General features: G+C 46.1%; 1 protein-coding gene across 7 annotated transcripts in view; it reads left to right on the top strand.

The window, feature by feature from the left end:
• Nucleotides 1-1,896: 1,896 nt before the first annotated feature.
• Nucleotides 1,897-23,395, top strand: part of THRB (thyroid hormone receptor beta) — a 163,030-nt gene continuing 141,531 nt past the window's right edge. For 2 of the 7 annotated variants that reach the window (XM_072328153.1, XM_072328150.1), the window contains exons 1-2: nucleotides 1,897-1,966; nucleotides 5,468-5,551. The gene's annotated coding sequence lies outside the window, so the exon portion shown is untranslated. Of the gene's footprint in view, nucleotides 1,967-5,467; nucleotides 5,552-13,395; nucleotides 14,267-14,352; nucleotides 14,412-18,482; nucleotides 18,500-23,395 lie in introns of those variants that run through there. The other 5 variants (XM_072328152.1, XM_072328149.1, XM_072328154.1 and 2 more) reach the window with 4 other exon arrangements.

The raw sequence follows: 23,395 nt of genomic DNA, 5'->3' as shown, positions 1-23,395 counted from the left end.
AGAGTGGCTTTAAAAACATCATCCATTCCCCTGATGGTCACCAGAGGTGCTGCTGCTCCTGGTTCGTTCACCTCATCTCAGTGTCTCAGTGACCAGCTGCTTCCCCTCCCCTCCTACATCAAGATGGACCTTTTGTCCTTATTCCCCATCACCACCCCTCCCCTCATCTTTTGCTAGGGAACAGTGCAGTCTCATCAAATCTTTTGTTGACTTGTTTCAGTCCTGGCCTACAAAGCTTTTTCTACATGGAGCAACCAGCCCTGCTGGGTATGAGAAGCGATGGTGTAAGAGATGCAGGCAGTTCAATCACATCTTACATATTTATACTAGGTGAAAAACTGAAAATTTGTTTAAATATAGAGAATTTAGTCCAGCTCATGGTGATTGTCAAATCCAATGGTTAGGGAAGGCTCCCTGCAATGTGCTTCCTAGAGTCAGGGCCAAAGTATCAGATAACTGGATGTCAGGGGGAATTTTTCACTCAGAGGACGGTGAGGCCCTGGTACAGCTGCCTACAGAAGCTGTGGGTGCTCCATCCCTGGAGGTGCTAAAGGCTGGGTTGGATGGGGCCCTGGGCAGCCTGAGCTGATGGGTGGCAGCCCTGCCCATGGCAGGGGGTGGAACTGGATGGTCTTTAAGGTCCCTTCTTACCCAAACTATGCTGTGTTCCTGAGGTTCTTTGATCTTAATGGAGAATCTTGGCTGCCTGCTTGTGCTATTTCCTGCTGAAATCAGGTGATATTTGTTGAGTTTTGCTGTCATTCATTCAGTTATATAATTGAATTAAATCTAGTTTAAAATGAATATTAAGTTTTACCTGAATTGTCAAGATGTTAAACGGTGTTTGTGTAATAATAACTAAATGGTGCGTATGAGAAGCCGGAGTTGAGTATTCCAGCACACTGTACCTAGATAACTGTTCTGATAGCTGAGCAGCATGGATGTTTTTGCAGGATGGTAACTGAGTGCCAACATCTTTATGTGTCAGCTGAGCCTGGGATGCTGCAAACACATCAAGCATGGATTGTACTTTCAGAGCAGGACGGTGGAGCAGTGCTCGGGAGGTTCAGATACTAAGTAGAATGGCATTTTAATCGTTTTACCACCTTGGAAATGTGCTTCGCTCTCAGCTGTGCCGTTACTACACCGCCTGGTCATGCTAATGGCATCCCTTTGCCGCAGGCAGGCGGGCGCTCCGTGCGTTCTCCCAGGACAGGCAGCGCGGTGACAGCTCAGCCCCGCCTTGCCCTTCTCTCTTTTTCTTTCGTTTCTTGTTATACCAAGCATACCGCTAAGGAAGCTGCGAACAGAAAGAAGCTGAATTTCCAAAGCCAGTTAAAACCTGTGAGCCCGACGTGCGCGTATTTCGGCTGCGGCAGAGCTCAGCCGCTGCGCAGGGATGCGAAGTAAGCAGGGCAGAGCGCCGTGCCGGGCGCGCCGTGCCCGCGAGCTCTCTGCCAAAGGACCGAGCTCTGCTCTTACGCAACGCCGTGCCCTGCGGTGCAGCGGAGCCGGCAGCGGCCCGCAGTGCCGCTCTGGCACTTCTCTCACAGCCGCAGCGCTTCCGCCGCCGCTCGAGCTGTCGCCGAGCGCAAGGAGCCCTCGCTCCGCGGTACCCCGGGCACGGCGCGGCGCCTCGGTAGCCGGCCCCGGAGCGGTGCCACCGCCGATCCTTCCGCGGAGCCCGGCGGTCGGGCAGCGCCGGCAGCCCCTCGGGGACTCCTCCTTCCGAGATCCCCCCGGAGCCCCGTTTCCCCGAGGGGCGCCGCGCCGCTCCAGGCCGCGCTGCCATGACAGCCACCGGGCGCCCGGCCCCGCCCGCCTCCCGCCCGGCCGCCGCGCCGCCTCCCGCTCCGCTCCCCCCGCGTTGCCTCCCGCGGGGTCAGCCGAGGACAGCGCCCGCCTCCCGCCGCAGGAAGCGCCGCAGCCGCCCCGGCGCCTCCCGCTCGGCGCTCGCCGGTGGCAGGTGAGACTGCCCGCGCCCTCCCGCTCGCGGCGGTGGCGGACGGGCCGGGGGAGCCCCGGGGAGAGGGGCCGGGCGGGGCCCGCGGTCGAGCGCATCCGGGAGACGGAGGGGGCCGGGGTGGGGGAACCGCGGGGTCGCGCGGGGTCGCGGTGTCACCCTTCTGCCGTCGGGTCCGCGTTCTCCTCAGCGGGCTCCCCGAGGCCTCGGGTCCCCCGTCCGCCCCCCAGATGGATGTCTGTGGGGAGCGGACGGCCCGAGGACGTGCCCGGAGCTTCTGCCGGGTCCATCCCAGTGCCGTGCGGGAGCGCTCCGGACCGCTGCCCCTACCCTGGTGCCTATGGGGATGCTGCGCTGACAGCCCGGGGGTCGGGTCGCAGAGTTGGTGTGCGCTATCAGCCTGTCAGCAGATGCACGTGGGGACACAAGTTGTGAGCGGCTCCTTGTGTGTGCCCTATCTCTGCCTGTTCACGGTGCGTGTGACTGGAAAGGCGGATGGAGCGATGTTTTAAAACCAGTGGCCGCTACTGACCTCCTGGTCAAGGCAACTGGGTGCTTTGTAGCAGTGATACACAGTTGTCAGCATGTGCTGGGACAGGGCCTCGAGGCAGAGAGAGATGGGGGAATGCAACAGCATGGAGGAACCCAACCCGAGGCCCAGGGCGACAGGTGGCTGCTGGCCTTGTGCCTTCTTCCCACAGGGCAGGGCCTCTTCTTAGTGAAACCACAGCAAAAGTGCTGCTGCCTGCAGGAAGGGCAGGGCTGGCCCTGCTTACAGGGATGCAGTAGCGAACCAGAGATCCATTTAATTTTGTCAGACTTTTGAGCCAGCAATGTGTCCAGGTGGCCAAGAAGGCCAATGGCGGCCTGGCTTATATCAGAATTAATTCAGTCAGCAGGAGCAGGGAGGTGATTGTCCCCCTGTACTTGGCAGTGAGGGGGCCACACTTCAAGCACTGCATTCAGTTTTGGTCCCTTCACTACATGAAAGACACTGAGGTCCTGGAGTGTGTCCAGAGAAGGGCAACGAAGCTGTGAGGGACCTGTAGCACAAGTCTTATGGGGAGCAGCTGAAGGAACTGGGATTGTTTCATCTGGAGAAGAGGAGGCTCAGGGTAGACCTTACTTCTTCTCCCAGGTAACTAGCAATAGGACAAGAGGGAATGGCCTTATGTTGCACCAGGGCAGGTACAAGTTGGATATTAAGAAACATTTCTTCCGAGTGTTTCAGAGGCATCGGTGGAGTCAACATCCCTGGAGGTGTTCAAGAAATGTGTAGATATGGTGGGGATATGGTGGGGATGAGTTGACAGTTAGAATAGATGTTCTTAGTGACCTTATCCCAAACTTAATGATTCCGTGATACCATGAAAGCACCTCTGGGAAAAACTGTAGCTTGCACGTGAGCCCTACAACCTGGAGAGTAAAGTTCTCGTGAGGAAGTTGTGCCATTTTGGGGTGTAAATGCCACCCTGTGTGCTTGGCTGACTGCTGCCATGGCAGGAGGAAGGTGTGCTCAGCTGGTGGTATGTGGGGCAGGAAGGGGTGGGAAGTCCTCGATGGAAAGGGAGAAGTTCCACCCAGCAGAGATCTCATTTCCCTAGAAACGAAGTGTGCCTGAAAGAAAAGACTGCGTGGAGTTGTTGAGACTGAATGAGTAGCAAAAGGAAACAGAAAGATGCTGTCACTAAATAAAAATTAGTAGGGTCTAGATTAGCAAGGTTTCTAAAAAGAGCAAGACTTGGTTAGGAATTCAAAGCAGAATAGGATGTGCATAAAAGTAAGGTCTTGGTCTGTTTCATTGTATCAGTACAGATAAGATGAAAATATACAGCTTCTCATGTGAACTGAAACTGATCAGTTGACAAAAAGCTTGAGCAGGACAAAGGAGAAGTCATTGTTAGTTAAGGAAAAAAAAAGAAAAGAAAAAAAAAGAAACAAAAAAGGCTGGGGAAATGTATCAGGAGTTACTGGAGAAATGAGAAAAAAACATTGTCTCAGACATAAAAAGGAAATCTCTTAAGAACGAGGCCTACTGGAAAGAAAGAAAGAATGGGAACCTGCAACATTGCTTTGAGTTTATGGAGCAAACTGAAATGCGGAACTTCAGAGAAAAAAGGGTTGGTTAAAAAAGTGAGATCCAAAGTGTCTCTGACAATGATGGAAACATTCTGTTAAAAAGAAGTTGAAGTGCTCCAGATAAGATGGAAGTATTTGCAAGGTTGTATTTGAGTTGGTTGGCTGGCAATAGAGGAGCCAAACAAAAGCAGTGGCAGGTTCGTATTACTCAGCAAGCTGCTGAGACTAAGGGAAGATGTTGGCTTCCATTACAGTGGTTGTGTAGAGCTGAGGTCAGCCCAAGTAATGCCCCAGAAGAGGGACTGCTCATAGAAAAATTGTGGAAAAGCAAGGTGGAATGGGAGCAGGAAGCAGAAAGTCAGCAGGTGGCTGCACTGCTGCATGCGGCTTTGAGACTTCTGCTGAGATAGAGGGTGGCAAAGCTCCTGCCCTGGGGAGCTGTAGGCCTCATGTGTGGGTGCTGGGAAAGCCCTGAAATATTCCTCTTTTGTTTTCTGTGTAAGTGAAGATGCTCTGGAGAAACCTAAGAAATTCTAAATGCACTGAAGGCTGCCTTTTCCAGGAAGCTGAAAATGATGAAGCCAGAAAAACCTGCTGATGCTGAATAATGTTTCAAAAGAAAAGGAAAACATGAGGAAAACTTTTATGGAGAAAACCAAGTGTTGAAGCACGGAAGTCGTGAATATAAATGGTTGAAGGAAAGGCAGAAATAAATAAAATGAGAAAGACAAGATGTCTGTAGTAAGCTTCCTACACTTTCCAGGCCGACAAAGCAATTTAGCTGTATTTGCAATCAGTCCTGAAAATGCCAGCCATTGATAACAAAAGGTATTCTTCCATCAGGGTGCAGCCGAAGGTGGCTTTACCTTTAGGTCTGGTCTTGGCTTCCTGAATGCACAGCAGGCTGCTTTTCCTAATACTTCCATTATGATTCTTCAACTTGAATTTTTTTTTGTAAAAAAGCATTAAACTGAAAACATTAATTACATAATTCCTAATCAGTTGATCTTCTGTACCTAGCAGTTAGCATGTCAGGGAGAAACCTATGAAACCTGAGGAACCTATGAAACATGAGCTGGAAGAGGGATGGAAATACATCATATCTTCCAAACATGTTGTGATTGCTATATTAATGGATTAGTAAACAAATAACAGGAGGGAGAAGAAGGATCCACACAAAGCTTTCAGCATATTAGCTAGCATGCTGCAATTGTCTGCCATGTGTTGGCTGTAATTTAAAAAAGATATTGGGGGATGTAAATTGGAATGCCTTATGTAGATGGAGTTATGAAAGCCATTGTCTTTCTTTTGTGAATTCTCGTGATGTTGGCTGCGCTGAATAAATGTTAAGAGGTTTGGTCTCGCCATCCCTGGGAAATGACAGAACGCAAACAGTGTGGTTATTTCAGAGATGTTTTTCTTTAGGTTACTGGAGGTCCTTGTGGTTACCTTTGGTCAAGCTCACGGCAAAGTCAAACTTCAGGAAGTTTACTCGTCCTCCTGATGAAGGTAAGGAGGTTTTTGTTAAGAAGTATGACTTTGGATGACGAGTGACTGCTTCCAACATGAGTGCAGGGATTGCGGCACTTGATGTGGAGATAAACTGATGAGGTCCAGTCTGTTACCTAGCCAGCTGAGGGCTGGATGGCAGAGAAAAGTGAAACTGATAAGAAGTTTAGAGGGATCCGTGTCGACGTAATTTAATGGAGTTTGGAGTCAGAAGTAATGTGAGAAGTAACCTAAATTTTGTTAGTACAGTGGCAGGTTAATTTAAAAAGATGAGTAAAAAAAGATGAAAGAGAGCAGTAAATAACTGTAAATAAACAAATGAATAGTAAACTTTCTAAATTGATAATAATAAGCATATTAAAGTGGGGCCATTGTGGTGTGAAACTGCAGAACGAGAGCACATCTGGAATGGAAAATTCAGAAAAAATTCAGAAGTTTTTACTGTGTGGATGAATGTTTTGTTCTCCTTCAGTCTGGATGGGGTAGATGGATTTTGGTTCTTTTACCATCCCAGTTGTTGAATTTTTAGTTATTAGTTTTCGCAGTAAGGATGCACGACTTACCTACTGTTTTGAGTTATGACAGGAGATGTACTTAGGATCTGAGATCTGCCCAGTCTTCTGGGATTGAGCTGTATGTTTTCGTTAGATGTGGAGTCACTCACTGCAGTAAGTCTAGAAATGTGCAGATGCTAAACATAATGCAGAATTTTAATTATTGTTTACAGTCGATTACAACGCTATTTTTGTGTTGTTTGCTTCCCTCTGGCACCTTCAAGTCCTAATTAATTCATAACTGTGGGTGGTGGGATTAGGGCTGGAAGCAACACACACCTCAAGCAGCCCACCAGAACCTATGGCTGTACTTGCAGTAATCCTGCAGCAGCAAAGATCAAATTCTTGGGAAGTTAGATAAAGGTGGCTTTTGTTGTTGTTGCCAGGATTATTTTTATCATGTTGTCAACATATGTGTTAATGTACAAACATGTTGGTGGAGTATACAGAACTCATGAAACTCATGACAAGGGGAAGACTTCATATACCTGTGAAATTAGAGCGCTGAAGATGAGATGCGTAGAAAAATGTTGAAGGCAAACCAGTGTTTGCTTGACTCTGAGGACCTGGCTGGCACCGTTCCTTATGGTGAGCTGCCCAGTGACATCCATGACACTAACAGAGAAAACCTGTGAGCAAATGTGATTGACTGATGTGGTTCAAGGAGTGGCTATTTCTCACATTTCTATGGAGGTGGTACCTCAGGTACATACACAGCTTATGAGTGAGGTGGTGGGTTGCTGCTTTTTCATTCCTATAATGCTGCAGTTGTTGCAAGGTTTTTTTTGTTGGTGTTTTGTTGTTGGTTTTTTTTGGCTTTCAAGTGCTTCTGTAATTGGTTTCTAGAGCTTTCTTGATTTGACCTAATTGGACATTTTGAAAGTTCGCCAAAGTACAGGCCAGGATTTTGCCAGTTTTCCATCAGTGACTACTAAGGCTCATTTGGAGGATCAATTAGAGTTCCAAAAGAGCAATTTTTGAACTGGAATTGTTATAATGAGTGCTATTTTATCAATGGGCATTTTCAGTGTTGAAGGATGAAATATGGCACTGCAATGAACAATAAACATACATTTCTTTTTAGAGAATCTCCTCCCTTCTGATGACTATTACACTGTACTGGGAATTCTATAGCCAGGACTGAGAAACATTCTCTTCATTCTGCTCTGTAATGACATTGTTGGCAAAATTCAAGGTGCTATTTTTAAAAGATTGCTAGACCATTAAGAAGTGGTTTTAGCAGGTAAGACTACTTCAAAGAAGTATGTTTGCTCTTCATGGTGCTAAAAGTGTAAGCACAAGCTCTCTAGAAGTCTTCAGAAAGAACAAGTAACCGTTGTTGTGTAGCCTGAAAGACTAGTGAATGGGAAGAAATGAAGTGATGTGTTGGGAGGGAGGAAAAGCAAGCAGCACATGCCATCATCAGTTTCTAATCATCCTCAGCTCCTCCCTGAGTTCTCATTTTTATGAAGATAATTAAAAAACCGAGTGCAAGTTGTTCAGCCTGTTTTGGTGCATTTCTAATTTGTCTGTAGCCTTGGTACACGAGTATAGATTTGACAGAAAGTTTCTTCTGAAGAAATAGGGCTGGATATTCTACTTGATACATTAACAAGCAGGAGGTTCCTACACGTTGGAATTAGCTGCTTATCTCACCCATTGCTTGTTTGTTCATGTTCTGCTCATTCAAACGTATCCTAAAGAAATGAGATTTCCAGCTGTAATGGTTGCTCCACTTTCTAATTTGTTCCAGGAGTTCGTAGCCGTGAGTCTGAGTGCACCAGGTAGGATCTGTAGGTGGTTATATACTACCACTCACTGCATTTGGGTCATACGTAGCTTTTTAATGTTCATGATTTTGTGTTTTGGATAACCAGGGAACTACAAAAAGTATGTCCTCAAATTACATTTATGCTCTTTTCTGCATAGTGAATTCAGAGTGCAAATGATTACATCTGTCATTTTTCATGCCTCCTTAATGCCACTGTTCTGGCAGTGGTTTCTACCAAGATGAGTACACAAACTGCTGTGTGATGACTTGCTGTACTTACCCTGTAGGAGTAAAACAAGTGTCTTTTCTGAAGTACTTCCCTCTTCAAAGACTGATGCACTTTTGATAACATTCCAAATGCTCTAAGCAAGCTTCTATTGCTTAAGGTCACTAGAAAAAACAGAGGTCTGACTCAAATAGGACTCCTCCTCAGCAGGTTCTACAGCAAGAGCTTTCAAACTGGCCTCCAAAGCAGCTCTTGGGGATTCCTGGTGGATCAGGTGCTATAGGGGAAGGAACTGCTGCTTTTTTCAAGCACTATTAGCATAAGTATCACTATATGAAGTCCGTAATCACACTCAGAAGACACCTTCCTCTTGTAACTCAGGAGGCAAATCTTGCTTCAGTTGGTGTTTACTGAAATAAGACTGCTGGAACAGTACCAGTGCTGCACATCACACTGATCAGGTATATATACTCATACTACGCTATGTGCTACGCCTGCAGTATAAAACGGCAACACGCACTCTAAAGTAGTAGAATTATAGTACTATGCCATTGTAGCATTTCTGCTAGCACCATGGTAATATTTATCTGCCATACCTTTGAACAGAACATGGAAATGAAAATGCTTTGATGAAATGTATACATCTAAATTATTCCAAATATCCAACTATGAGTGGATTCAGGATGAAAAAAGAGAAAGTGAGCTCATTCAGTTCATGTTCAGGCCTGCTATGATAAAGCTTAATAAAATAATGCTAAGGCAAAACAGAAAGATGACAGTGCAATACTTTATGTTTTCATTTACTGAAATGAGCAGATGTCCTGATGTCCAAGGAAGAGATACTACGCTTCTATGTTTTGTTCTGAGTTGAGTAGAAAGATAGAATATTCATTCCTAGTTTCTATCACTTTTATGCTATGTTTTGTGGCATCTGTATGTTTTCCGCTGTTAATTACAAATAACAAGTTGATTTAGAATACGATGAGCTGCACATTCCCTCAGTTAATCCTCCTACCCACCCACCTGCTACTTGAGGTCTGTATGGCCCTCCATTAGGAGTAAGAGAACTTGGTAAACTCTTGCTTCTGTCAGGCCTCCAAAATCAAATCTCTACCCAGTGGGTTTTAGCTTTCCCTCAAAGTAACCCGGCTATCACTATTACAACTGCCAGAGCCTTTCCAAGCCCTAACCTTTTAACTGGAACCACAGTGGTTTGGGACACAGGATCTGGTCTGAGTAGGAATACAGGCCATCTTACTACTCTGCCTCCTACAGAGCTACCTTCATGCTCACTCTGATTCTTCCTAAAAGAGATGTCCCGTATCCATCAACAAAACAGAGCTCTGTGGAAAACTGTGGCGGTGTCACATCTGTTCCAAACTAGAGACATTTCTGCAGGTCACTTAAATGGAGCTTTCTTTTGCCTGACAGGATGTCCCCAGTACTGTCCCAGTCTCACCCTCTGTTCCGTTCAGTATGAAAAGAAAGCTACACATCCGAACTAAGTCTGTCATTCGTCATCTATTTTTTTCCATTAATGTTATTACAGCCCCTGTTGTGTATTTTTATGAAATCCAAACTAGGCCCACTGCCATTTTCATGAGATTTGGAGCCACTGATCATAAAAATTTTCATCACAGGCGGCAGCAGAATATGACAAGAATGACCTTGATTATCTTGTCAGAAGATAAGAAGTATGAATCACCGTTTTTATTTATTCCAGCAGCCCATCTAGCCCAGCTGCCTTCGACTGATGCTAACAAATAGAGGATACTTACTAAAAGACTGGAAGAAATGGGATAAGTGTAGAATTTCCTAACTTCTGGCAGTCAGGGGTTATGGGAATTTCCTGAGCCAGAGATTTCACGGGATTGCATCATCGTGTTTACTCGCCATTGATAGACTTATCGACCATAAATCGTCTGATCCGTTCTGAACTTTCTTGAACCTCCACATCATCCTTTGATGACAGTCCAGACAGTCTTTTATAGTAAAACAGTTTTTGCAATAAAAAGAAGAATATCCACAAATCCCTATTTAGTCTGGAAGCCTGCTTCAGTGTAGGAGGGCTCAGTCTGTCTTCTCAAAGACTTTGTTATTACGGTTTAGAAATGCAGATCTTCATTTTTTGTTGTTGTTGTTGTCGATAACTTAATCTTGCTGTTTTTCTTTCCGTTCACATTTTTTTTTGCCCTCGTTCATTTGGTTTTGTGGACCAAGCACTGACATCCTGTGGTGCCATCTGCATCCCTGAGTAACTTGGAAAAAATTCCGAGCTGTATTTTTCATGCAAGATCAAAAACGGATATTTGTTGAAATATGCAGTGATATGAACTGTGCGTTGGAGGTTAGACTGTGCCTCTAGGTCTGTTTCTCTGTCTTGCTTTCCTTTCGTTATTTATTTTTCTTTCTGGTTTCCCTGGATTTTCATACATGCCTCTTCTGTTCTCACACATCCACTGTGATTCCCCCTCAGTTCTGATAATAGAATGGAATTAATGTCTGTGCAAAAACAATATATATATATATGTATATATATGTATATATATACACAAAGTATTACATTAGGGTATTTTTAGGTTCCCCAGAAGTCTTGAAACAGACAGAGATTGTTACGTTGTATGATAAGATGGAAAATATTAAACAATGTGTTGTATTAGTGGTTTAGTATCACATTTTTACAGAAAACGGATATTTGCCCCCAACAAAGTCTGTAGGTTGCTGGCCAAATGCCTTTAGTTGCCACTAAAAAGTTTTGAAGCCTTTCATGGCATCTAGAACAGACTGGCCTCAGCTATCATTAATAATAAATTGGAGTTACTCTACAGTTACTGTATTTGCATCTTGCCAGGTAGTTTTGAGGCATGGAAAAACACTGGTCATTTCTGGTGTAAAGAGGGATACGCACAAAATGCTTTCTGCTGTGCTGAGTCACAGCTGCTAGTCCAAAGCATGAAAAAGGACATGTATGCTTCCCTGATTTCCACACTGACCATAAGGGTTTTTAAGTGAAACATTTTGGATTTTTTTTAATTTGTTTTTATTTTTATTATGATTATTATTTTCCCAGAAGATGAGGGTCTTGCTTAATCACGAGACTCCACAGCAATCTTAAATTACTGACCCTTTGGCTATCTTACTGTAACTCCTCTCATCCTCAATCCCCATGTTCTTGTGCACTGTGACACATGCTATTTCAGAGGCTTGGGGAAATAAGCAGGCACGTTTGTAAGACCCTCCCTGAGCAAGCGGTTGGGGGCTCCTCTGCCCACCAGACGATGCGTGCTAGGCGGCCGTGTGATTCAGCTGCTTTCTTAGCTCATGTCTTATTGGTCTGTGCTATCTGCCTGATAAACAAATGAGCAGCTCCTCTCCCCCAAAAAAACATCAAAACAAAACACGTGAAGATTGTAACATTTATGAGAAAGACAAACTCATTTGTATATGAACAGTGGTGCTAAGTGGGCAGCATAAATTCAAATACCCACAGGGAAAAACAAGGAAAATAACCAGCAAGGAGGGAACCTGTAAGTTGATGGTAGATGCAAGATGTTCATTACCACTGGGAGGATCAGCTGGACTGTTCTCCCCTGCCCACCCACCCCACTGTGTTGGCATGTTGTTGGCTGGAAGCCAGGCAAAAAGTAGTAATGGGGAAAAATAAATTGAGAACAACAACAACAACAAAGGTGAAATTCACCAATGTGTCAACTTCTCTCTTTCTGTTAAAATTAATATGAAAAAAAAACCTGAGTCTTATGCCTTGAAAGACTGATGGATCCTCTTCTAGTTTACTTTGGAGCTGGATTATGTTAGATGCTCTCTGGCTCCTGGTCATGTAAAGAGGTTGGCTTTAGCTTGCTTTTAAATTGAAGGAAATTCATGACTCTTGTGTTTGTGAACAAACCACGATCCATGGGCAGCTGATGCAGTGGGAGTGCCTGCAGATGACCTCAAATCTGTTCCAAGGGAGGAGGGTAATGCTGTCACTGCTTTCTTGGCCACATGAGCTGCATGGTTCTGCTTCCCTCTTTAGTGCTCACTGCAGCTCCTTGATGTGTGCTATAGCTATGTTAAATGCCCATCAGATAGACGTTTTCTGCCTAAGAAAAGCATCTCCATGGATGTGCAGTCTATGTGAATGCATGGTTGGCGCAACTTGCCCATCCAAAGAGACAGCCTTGTGGGCAAGCTGAGGTTCCTTAAGGGCACTTAAGTGCCCAGGCACTGGGACATCAGGAAGGCACAGTGTAGCAAATGGTGCTGTGTGTGGCATCAGAGTTCAATGTCATAGACTCACAGAATCATTACAGTTGGAAAAGACCACTAAGATCCCCTGGTCCAACTGCCAACACATCACCACCATGTCCACTGAACCATATCCCTAAGTGCCATATCTACATGTTTCTCGAACACCTCAAGGGATGGTGACTCCACCACCTCAGTGGTGGGCACATTCCTCGTGTTGAATGTGAAGTCAGTGGCTGGCCAGCACTTTAGGACACAGTGATGTATACCTTCCTGCCGTTGTCTCATATTTGGTGGGGAGTGGCACAAGGACCCACGGCAGCATTGAGCTATCGGGTGTCTGCACGTACCTGTGCTTCTGTCAGTGGATGGTGGTGCGGGGGTGGTTCCGTATGCCAGGTTTGATGACACATTTGAAGCTGATCACCATCACATGACCCCATGTCCCCACATTTCAGTCATTTCAGAGCCGTGCATCACCACCCCGCTGGCTGGTTGGGTGCCCTGTGTTTAGCAGCAGATATTTATGACATGCTGAGGGAAGAATGAAGTTTAACTCACGTCCTTAACTAACCCTCAAGTGAGGGATTAACTGCCTACTGCATTCTTCTACTAAGTATTAATCACTTAACATTATTTCCATTTTTTACAAGTCTTTTGATTGCGCAGTACGGCAGTGCACAGTTTGGTTCGAGGTTGGGGCATCTGGGGGCCTCTGAGGCCATAGTCTCTGCTGGCCAGCATGGCCCCGCTGTGCTGCTCAGGGCAATGGGAGGCCATGTGCAGAGGGGCTGCAGCTCAGCATCCTCTCACCCTTCCTTCACAGACCTGTCCTCCTGGCTGCAGCAGAGTTAAAAAATAATTAGCAGTTTTTCAAAGGATCACCCACATACACATGGTATGAGAGTTCTTTGTTGGTTTCATTTTATTTGTACATGACTCACTCTTGGCAAAATGAGTGAGCCTCATGAGCCTGTAAAAATTCTGTTTGGATTAAATGATTTGCATTAAATGATTTACAACTGCAGGGATGGTTTAATATTCCTGTAATTCCTGGAGGAAAAACAATCTGATCGTACTCTTTCAGGTAGCTGCTGCCTTCACGCCTGTGCCTCCAGACGCCATCTTCCTTGCTTGCCTGTTTCCTTGCTTGAGCCGACAGCTGTCTGCGAGGCTCGAGGTGATTCTCCTTCCCTTCCCGCCTCGTGCATTAGAGCCTGGTGGTGGGGATGCGCTGCCATCCATCCTAGCGTGACTGAAACCCAACCAGTGCGTGCCCCACGACCAGCGAGGACAGCCCTCAGTGGTGCGCTTCTAAGCACCAGCTGTGTAGGCCAGGGCCCATCACCCGCCGATTGCCCAGCGCTGTGCCCAGGACGGCTCCGCAGAACAAGTGCTGGGCGACACGGGGATCCCGCGGCGCTCTGCCCACGCTACTGCCCCGGTCGAGGCCTGCGGGAGAGGGCCGGCTGCAGCGCTGGGAGCCGGGAGCGCTGCGCTGGCCCCGGTGCCCGCGGCGGGGCTGAGGCACAGCGTCGGTGCCCGCGGGAAAGCCTCTGATCGCGGCGATGTTCCTTCCCCCGTGCCCGTGCCACGCCGCGAGGACGGCTCCGGCCGAGCTCCGGGAGCGGGATTCCCCCTCCCCCGGTACCGAGATCCCCGCAGCCCGCGAGCCGCCGAGCCCGGCGGTGCTCCCGGAGGGGCGGTGACCCGGAGCCCGCCCTGCCCGGGGCAGCTCCGGTCCGGCGCTGCAAGTGGCGGCGGGGCCGGGGACGCTGCCGAGCCACGCTTCCCCCCGCCCCGCGCCCGCCTCCCGGCGACCCTCTCCGCGGCGCGGAGGGGCCGCGTTGCGTAACGCGCTCCGCACGGCGCCGGGACCGACAGCGGGCGAGGCGCGGCGGTGGCCGCTGCCGGAGGTGAGCGGCGGCGGCGGGTGGGGCCGGGGGGCGCAGCGCGGCGGTGCGCGGCCTCGCGGGAGGCGGCGCGGGCGGGGGGAATCCGGGTCACGTCCGCAGGCAGACGGCGGCTGGCGGCGGGGAGCGGCGGGAGGCTCCGCGCCCGGTAAGTCGCCGCCCGGCAGCGCTTCCCCGCGCCGTCCGGGCGCTGTGTCGGGCGGCCCCCGGTGCCCGTCCGGCAGCGCCCGTCGGGGCGGCGGGGGCGGCGGGCGGGGTCGGGACCGGCGCGGTGCGCCGCTCCTGCGCGGGGGTTGGTGGCGGCGGCGGCGCGCTTCGCTCCCGAAGTTTATCTGCCAAAGTTGCGTTTGACTTTGTAACACAACAACAAACAGGCGCCCGCACAGCGGAGAGCCCGACGCGTTAATTGTTAACTGCAGGCGGGAGGGGAGGGCGCGGGCTGCGGTGGGCGCGCGGAGCGGGCAGAGGAGAGCGGCGGTGCGCGGAGGGCGGCGGCTGAGCAGCACCTGCGCTGCGGAGCGCCGCCGAGAGCGGGGCGGCTCGGATCGGCTCGGGGAGAGCCGCAGTGTCCGAGCCTCGCTCCGGCCGCAGAGCTTAGAGCTCGTACATCCGAGCGGAGCCATCTGCCAGCCCAGGCAGCGTGCTGGGCTCGTGGCTGCAGCGCTGGGCTGACAGAAAGACGTGTCTGCGTAATCTATAGGCTGCATCTTTTCGTAAAGGGATTTGTTTTCCTTTTACGTTCCGGTGCCGCTTGTCTGTTGAGGCGACTGTCATTTGACTCGGTTCTCTGGTTCCCGTTTTCCCGGCTCAGCTTCTGGACAGACAAAATTTGAGGGTAAAAATCAGAGCAAATGTCTTCATAAGATATTTCCATAGCAAAGAGGTAATTTTCAGGAGACTTTACTGCGATTGATGTGACCCTATTAGTTAGTATTGCCATGCAACGGGTGGTGTGAGCTCTGTCCTTTACTGCGTAGCATCGATACATTAAATGTATAGCTTCTTGAAAAGTGACCTGATGGTGAGCAGGAGCTGCACTAAGTCACTGCAGAGTACGACCCTTCGTTTTCTCACAGAACAGCTGTTAAGGGACAACAACAAACGTTCTGTGAAACTGGATATGCCGACTTCCTTCCTCCCCGGGCTTTTTTTTTTTCCCCTGCTAACCGGCTCTCATCACCCTTCCTATCAGTGCCGGACCCTTCAGTCAGGCGCAGCTTTCTGTCGGTCGATGACCTTTGGGTGAGGTTGTGCACTTGGTTGTTATGTGCTATTAGCGATGGAACAACCTGGTCCTGACGGACCCGTTGTGAAACTGAGGTCTCCACCACACAGTGGTCCCAGCGGAATTGAAGCGATGACTCTGTACTGAAGGAGGGAGGATTTAACTGTATCCACATCAGCTTCTAATGGGGAGCTGAGACAGCTCGAACCAGCATCTGCTAGATGGAACACTATGAACACTATGTATTCCTTTTTCGAATTCCCCCCCAAACAGGGCACTTGTAAGCAGATCTGTTTGCACTGATGGTTGCCTGCCCTGAGGACAGCTCTTTTAGGGATGTTTCAAAGAGTTTGTGGCAGTAGGGCACCCGAAGACCTGAGATGTCCTTTCTCTGACGTGCATGCTGTACTGCCCCTGTTCGGTATGTTGTTGTTTGCTTTTTTATTTCTTTCTTTGAGGTGAGGGGAAGAGAGTTATTAGTAGTAACAGATAGGGTTCTCCTTACAGAAGCTTGCAGAATAACACATACCTGTGGTAGGCATACATCCTTCTTGCTTCCCTGTTGTTGATGATGAGCAGCATTTTTCCTCTTGGCTATATGTAAAACCAAGCCACGAGAAAAGCAGGGAGGAGGGGGAACGTAAATCATGGAAGTTGGCAGTTCATTGTCTAGTGTAGCCTGTCTTGAAATTTGATTCTGTTTGGAAGGGGGTTAAGATAAAACCTCAACAAAGCCACCTGATTTTGAGGCAGGACATCCTCCAGCAAGAATCTCATTTGCTACAGGAAGGGTGAGACCAGGAGTTTTGGCTTGCTGGGAATGGAAATTCTGGAGCTTGTTATCTCTTCTCCGTGATATTCTGGTTTACTGATCTGGGGTTTGCTTATGACTAAAAGCTGAGGAAGGCAAAAGAGGCATGAATATGAAAGAAACAGTGTGGGATGAGGGAAGGTATTAGAAGGAAGGTAGCACAATTTTTATGCATCCTTCTGTCTTGCATTTCCTTGTCGGACTTGGGAAGCACTTATTCTTTCAGTGAAACTCATTTGCTGTTTAATGGGAGATCTCTGTCAAAGCATAGGGCAGAGCTGTACAACAGGGCACAAGAGCAGCAATGCAGAGATGCACATTTCATAGAATCAGAGAATCGTTAAGGTTGGAAAGACAATGAAGATCATCAAGTCCAGCCATCAGTCCAACTGCACTATGCCCACTGAGCCATGTCCCTCAGTGCCACATCTACATGTTTCTTGAACAACGCAAGTGGAGTGGTGACTACACTGCCTCACTGGTCCTTCTGAGAAGAAATTTTCTCTAATATCCAACTTAACTCCTAATGTCTTGCCTTGTAGTGTGCTGGATTTCAAAAATGGGTGAGGGTCTGGCAGGTGGAGGAAGGGAGGAAGTACTGCTGAGGGCTGTCTGCCCTTCTGCCCTTGTGAGGCGAGGTGGAACACACATGCGTTGGCCACACGTGTGCTGGCTTCTGGAGGGTACAGTCAGGATCCAATTCTGACAGATAGGATCAGTCAGGAAAGATTTTCCCATTGTACACTGTTCTTTATTCCCTCCTTTTCAGATTTTAGGAGTTCCATACGCACTCCTTGACTCTCTCCTATGTGACCCCATTCAGATGAATAAATATTCCTTCATATATCTGCTTACCTGAAGAAAGGCCTGTGAGACTTTGAGGTAATCTTTAGTGGGAAATACAGTTTAGGTGTGTGAGTTTGGCAGTTTGCCTGGGTTTATTTAACCTATCAAAGAGGTGAGCAGAATAGTCAACATGGCCATTAGTGTGGTAGTATTGCTTTTGATGCTTTTGGAACTTGTCATTGTGTTGAGTAGAAGCACTCTGTCTTCTCTGGGATGAGTTGGCATTTTACATATTTTACACGGACAACTAAACAAGTAACACATGTATTACAAGAAGCTTTGTTATGAAAATGAAGTGCAGGCTGTAAATAAACTTACTTTCTGTGCAAAGTTTAAAGAATAGTATTTTTTTCTCTGTTATTTCATCAGCTGTTTGTGGTCCGAGAGGACATTTTGAATGAAGTAAATGAATCTTGCATAAGTTGTTTCTCTCGTGTAATTCACAACATGTGAACAACATCGTTTCCATTTCTCATCACAACTACTTCACTTTAATCTTTTTTTTTTTTTTTTTTTTTTTTTTTTTTTTTTTTTTTGTGGTAGTGGTACAATGCAAGTAAAATGATTGATTGAAAAAGCTCCGTGGTGCTGCTCTTAACCTTTTCAGTTTATGGTCACATCGCCAAGATGCATGTAATAGCAAGCAACTAGGCAGGATGAAATCAGGACGAAATTGTGAGCATATGAAATGCCTTTTTTAAACTTCGGTATTAAATTTTGTATCCAATTCTGAACGCTTTTAATCATTAAATTCTCATTTTCTTCTGATCAATTGTAGCTTATGAGAAACTGAGGGTCCTGTGAAATGCATACCAATAAAATAGTCAAAGAATAAGGGAATAAACTGCAGTTTAAAAAATTACTATGCAACCTCAAGTATCTTATATGTACAGAATTGTAAGAATTTTTACTGATGAACCAAAATGGCAAATACTCTTATGCTATAATTAGATTATATGCATGAAAGCAGTATAATCGTTCTAGATTATGGAGTCATTCCGTGTCCTCTGGTGAACTTAACCCAATAAATTAGGGTTCTGTTATCCATTGGAAGAAATAAAGGGACCGATTGTCAAGCTGTGTAGTAGGAAGGTAGAAAACGGGGCAAGGAGTTCAATGTCTTCTCAAGTGAATTTAAAGTCAAAGTGCGAGTCTTTCTTGTGCTGAACGAGGTGAGAGTGAATTTAGTGCACATACTTACATGTAGGCATTCACAATGCATACCCTTTCATCTTGGAGAGAAGATCATTAATCCTACTCACTTACTAAATATTTTTGCCTATTTTAACAGTGATGTTTGAATGCCTTCTGGATTACTTCATGGGAGTTGGTAGGAGTGAGCTGTAACACGCAGGTATGGCGCCATTACCCAACTGCAGGATGTGCTTTGGAACAACTTTGGTGTGGAAAAATGAAGGCACTCATTGAGGAAAGTTGGAAGTACTTTCCAACTAAAAAAGTGCCTGGATCACTGGACAATCACTCGATAATTCATATCGTAGTGGCATGCATATGGATGAACCATACTGCAAATGCTAATAATAATGAATTTCTGTGGGTAAGAAAAACTGCTTTCATCACCACTGCAAGACTGCTTCCTTGTGTGGCGTGTCATGTTTCCTTGCAGTCCCTACAGCCATACAGGGTTCTTGAACTCTGAGCCTTTTCGTTTCTCATGCAGACCTTCACATCTTTCTTCTATCTTGCTGGTCTTGCACCTTGTCCTTCCTTAGTGTAATTGTTAACTCTGCAGCTTCCATCCATGACTCTGCATCATTTCCCTTCACTCATTTGTGCCAGCTACTTGCCACATGTTCTAGCCAAGCTTTATATCAGCTGGTGTGGTGTACTGCTGCTTGATTTCCTACCTAGAAGAAGAAGAAGCACTAATAAATTGAAGATACTCCTTTAGTGTTGTCCTTTCTTCTGGCCTTAAGTAAAGACTCATCGTGTCTTGTCCATCTCCCTACCCCCCTTACCATTTTTGGTGGGGAGACTGGCCTTGTGTGACATCATACCATTTGCTTTCTTGCTTTATATTAAATCATTTCCATGATTTATTGTTTTACTTTGGGTTCTTTTTATTTTAATACTTAGTTATATATGTGAAGCATCTTTTTTAAAAAAAGGGATGTCTGTGCATAAGGTGCTTCAACTGCAGTCAGGAGCTGTAGTATTTCAGTATGAGGCTTCGAGTAACTTTGTTCATGGCTTCAGGAGATGGAATGATTTATCCTGAACCTTCTTTAAGTCAGATGTCTTACTTTCCATACTGTGTTCTCTGAAAAAAGGATGAGGTGATACACATCATCTGGTTAGATAAGAAAGGAAAGATTCTGTACAGTCCTATTTGTGTAAATGCAGAAATCTACATACACACGTGCATTAAAAAGAGTATTAGTCTGTATGACATTTATGACAAATTTCATTTTGAAGAAAAATAACTGCTTTCATTAAATATTAATGTATGATTTTATTTCTTCAAATATATAGAGAAAATTGTAACTGGAACACGAAGTACTTCACATGGAGTGTTTAACTGCACATAATTTATGTTGTACCCTTTGGCTGATGTGACTTGCTGAAGTGATTTGGGTTATTGAAGTGCTGTATATGACTAGAATAAAACAGCTTGTCTGAGCCAGATGACTTGGGTCACACTGCACAAGTTGCTGATTATTAAGGTTATAATGTCAAGCACTGAGGAAAAGAAATGCCAGAGTTAAGATTAGTTTTATAGCCTTAATTCTGATATCTTTGAGTACATGCAGGTAAACCATGGTTCGTGGATGGTACAGCTTCATTATTCAGGTTGCTTAACAGTATGTAGAAATAGTTGTATTTGAAAACTATAGATCCTATTAACTTCCTTTGAAATTATCAAACTTCTCAACATTAGATGCCAGGGAATGTTGTTGTAGAATATGATGAGAATGGGATGAGCATGGGGTATGTGGCTGCAAATTGAAACATATAACTGTAACTTGTCACTGATGATTGTAACTTTTGTGTTGAAAATGGTGCACACTTGGGAAATGTGTGCCACAGAAGTATCAGACCTTATTCTTCAATTTAGCATTCAGGTGTAAAGTGTCCACTTCTCTATTTTTTTCACCACAAAGCCCCCTGCTATGGATACTCCTCACTGTCCTCCTTTGCCAGGAATTCAACAGGGTCTGTAGAGACGCTCCCCTTCCTTGAAGAGTCCCATGCATAGACATGCCACCCTCAACCTCATTTCCCCATAGGATGTGCTGTCAGTTGCTGTGGTGCTGGATCTGCCAGGTGCTGAGTGCAGCTGCCATGCTCCTGCTGTTGGCAGAGTGGTGTTACTGTTCCAGGAGTCATTTGCTGCCTGGCTCTCTTTGACAGGGCCTTGTTTCCACCAGCAGGCATGAAGTGATGCCAGGACTTCTGCTTGTGCTGGCCAGACCCTAAGCTTTTGTTTTCTCATCTTTTTGTATTACTGAGTATTAGGCTTCTGATGTTGGTAGGCATTTTTTGTACCCAGTCCTGTCGCTTTTTGTCACCAGACCCTGCACTCTGCATTTATGCTGTATGTGTATGTGACCACTGGGACATGAAATGAGACTCTGGTGAAAATGGTGATTCTCTCAGAAATATGAGAATCCTCTTTTTCAAGTCAACTGCTGCATCTTCTCCTCCAGTGAGCTGTGGGAGAACCTGGAGATGGCTCTGTCAGCACAGTGCTGGCTCTTGCTTCCTGGAATGCACTCTTGCTTTCATCCTCTGCCTGGGGAAGACAGATGCTTCCTGCTGCCATTCTTCTGGTAGGATGCAAGGAATGTGCTTGCAGCTGCTCTAACCATACCTTTCAGTCAGTGGATGGTGGGATTGTGATTTGAGAGATGGAGAGCTCTGCTGCTGTGATGCTTTCAAGAGGCTTTGCATCAAAAAGCTCTTGGATTTTGCTGCAGTGCTTCCTGTGCTAGGCAGTTAGGTGTGGGTGAGATGCTGTGGGCTGAGGCATGGCTCTGCCTGCTGCTGGTGTTCTCCATATATGGTCAAACATGGGTGTGATCAATCCTTTTCTCCATTATTAAGACCTTCTTTTACATTTTTCAAGAGATACAATCAGGGTTGGTGCCTCATGTCCAGGCCTTGGCAGTACTTCTGTTGGTGAGGGGCTTTCGTAACTCTAAACCAGACAGCATGAATTAGATGAAGCATTGTGTCTGGGCCACGCTTCTGGCTTGTCAAGAGTGGGGGGACAAGCAGGCTTTCTCCAGTCTGCCCCACTCTATACCTCCCTTTTGTCCATTTGTATTTGCATGAAGGGCTTCATAGGGCAGGCAAGTGTCTGACTAGCTGTGAAAGCACTGGCCTTCTGCACGTGACACCAGCCTCTCCTTAGGCAGGCCCAGTCGGGGCCATACCTTGGGCCGTCCTTGCAGCAGCTGTTAAATAACATGGTGCTATATATGTGGAGAAATATAGGTATAACAAATAGCATGTTTTATTCTATTTGCAAATGTCTTCAGATCTTCTGGAATGCCAGACAGCTGTTAAATTTGAGAAACTGAATGAAAAGGGTGTTTGTTTTTTAAATACTGGAAGAGTTTCTGTGGAACACAAAGTTCGGCAACTCCACCTCCTTCATTTTCCCATTCTGACCAGATTTTCTCAGGGACAGGAGGCGGTTAATTCTCGACATAAGGGCTTTACTTGCCAAGTTACAAGTTCATCTTCAAGGAATAGCAGAGCTAGAGTGGTTGAAAGAGTCTAAAGTTCTTCACATAGATAAAAAATAAAACCAAAACCAAAACAAAACAGAATCTCAGCTGTTTCATTTGGCTACTTCCGCAGAAATACCAGAATCACTTTGACTAGCACTGGTAGCTCCTTCAGCTTGTGCTATCACCATCCTTGAAGTTATTAAAAAGTCCAACTGGAAGTAGTCCTGAGCATGAGGGGAACAAGAAGGGTGCTTAACTTGATGGTCTCCAAAGGTGCCTTCCAATTACAGCCATTCTGTGACTGAAACTTTCTGAGACTTGTGTCCTGAGATGGACAGTTTGATATGAGGAAGCTCAGGTCACGTGGTTAGAGATGAGTGAAGTAAGAAACAGTTTTAAATAGGTCAGTGTTACAGGTCTGCCTCTAATGAATTCAGGGAGTTGATAAAAATCTTATGCATTCACACCAAAATAACAGCACATCTTACCACTTCTGTTGAAGCAAACAACTTGAGCTGCTGTGTAATTGTAAGAAGTGTCCTACACACATTTTCCGTGCACATGCAGAAGCTGCCAACTTATTTAAAACTTAGAACCATAATTTTCTTGCCTTTGCACATATGGGGCCGGTGTTCAAGACTAATGCCTTTGATCCCATATAAAGACTCATACTGGCATAAGAAGTAGCCAGAACTTGACTGAGCTTGGGAATAGTTTTTTGATCACGCTTTGCTCACAGGAATGTAAGTAAATGTAAGAAGCCAGATTTACATAAGCAAACTACTCTATGAACCGTTGCCCTCCCTTCTCCCTTGACCTTTGCTGTCCAGATTGGCTTCCAGAACTTTGCCAGAGGTTTTTTTCTTGGATTACGTGTCTCTCTCCAGTGAGAAATCCAAATTCTGAAAGCAAGAAAGTGGTGGAATTGCACCTGCAGAACCTGAAATCGAGTAGACAATCTTCCCTCTCTTATTACCACACCTTTTAGTGAGGCAGCGCTGTGGGGACCATGTGGATGCTGGAGGGCAGCCAAGGCATTTACTAGACATCTCTTTACCTCTGCCTATAGCTTGAGATCATCCGCAAGCAGCAGCTAATATTCGTGCTGGTAATGTAAGTTCTTATTAGTTTAACCCACATTGTGTAGTGATACTGCAGGCAGATTATATTTTTTTTCCTAGAAGCTTTCTATTTCTCAATATTTTTTACATATTTTATTTCCTCAGCCCACAGAGACTAAAAGGAAGGCTTGTCAGCAGTTCACCTTGGGGATGGAAGGCAAAGGGGAAATGGATTGTTGACATGATGCTGCATGCTGTCTAGGCAAGTGTAATATGCAGTAAGATGTAAGGCTTGGGCTCCTCTTCATGGTGTTCAGCTCCACTCCAAGTTATAACTTGAGTTCAGTCTCTTCAAAACGTATCTGTGTAGACAGAGGTGCAGTCTGTGTTGATCATCGTAGCTCTGCAGCTGAGTTAATGAATTGATGGTACAAGAAAGGTATGTAAAGAAAGACCTTTACCACTCATGTAAGTGCAGACCTACAAGATCTA

The sequence above is a fragment of the Excalfactoria chinensis genome, chromosome 2, assembly GCF_039878825.1.
Source record: "Excalfactoria chinensis isolate bCotChi1 chromosome 2, bCotChi1.hap2, whole genome shotgun sequence".
NCBI lineage: Eukaryota > Metazoa > Chordata > Aves > Galliformes > Phasianidae > Excalfactoria > Excalfactoria chinensis.
The sequence above is the reverse complement of the archived record's forward strand: the minus strand, read 5'-3'. Positions and strand labels throughout refer to the sequence as shown.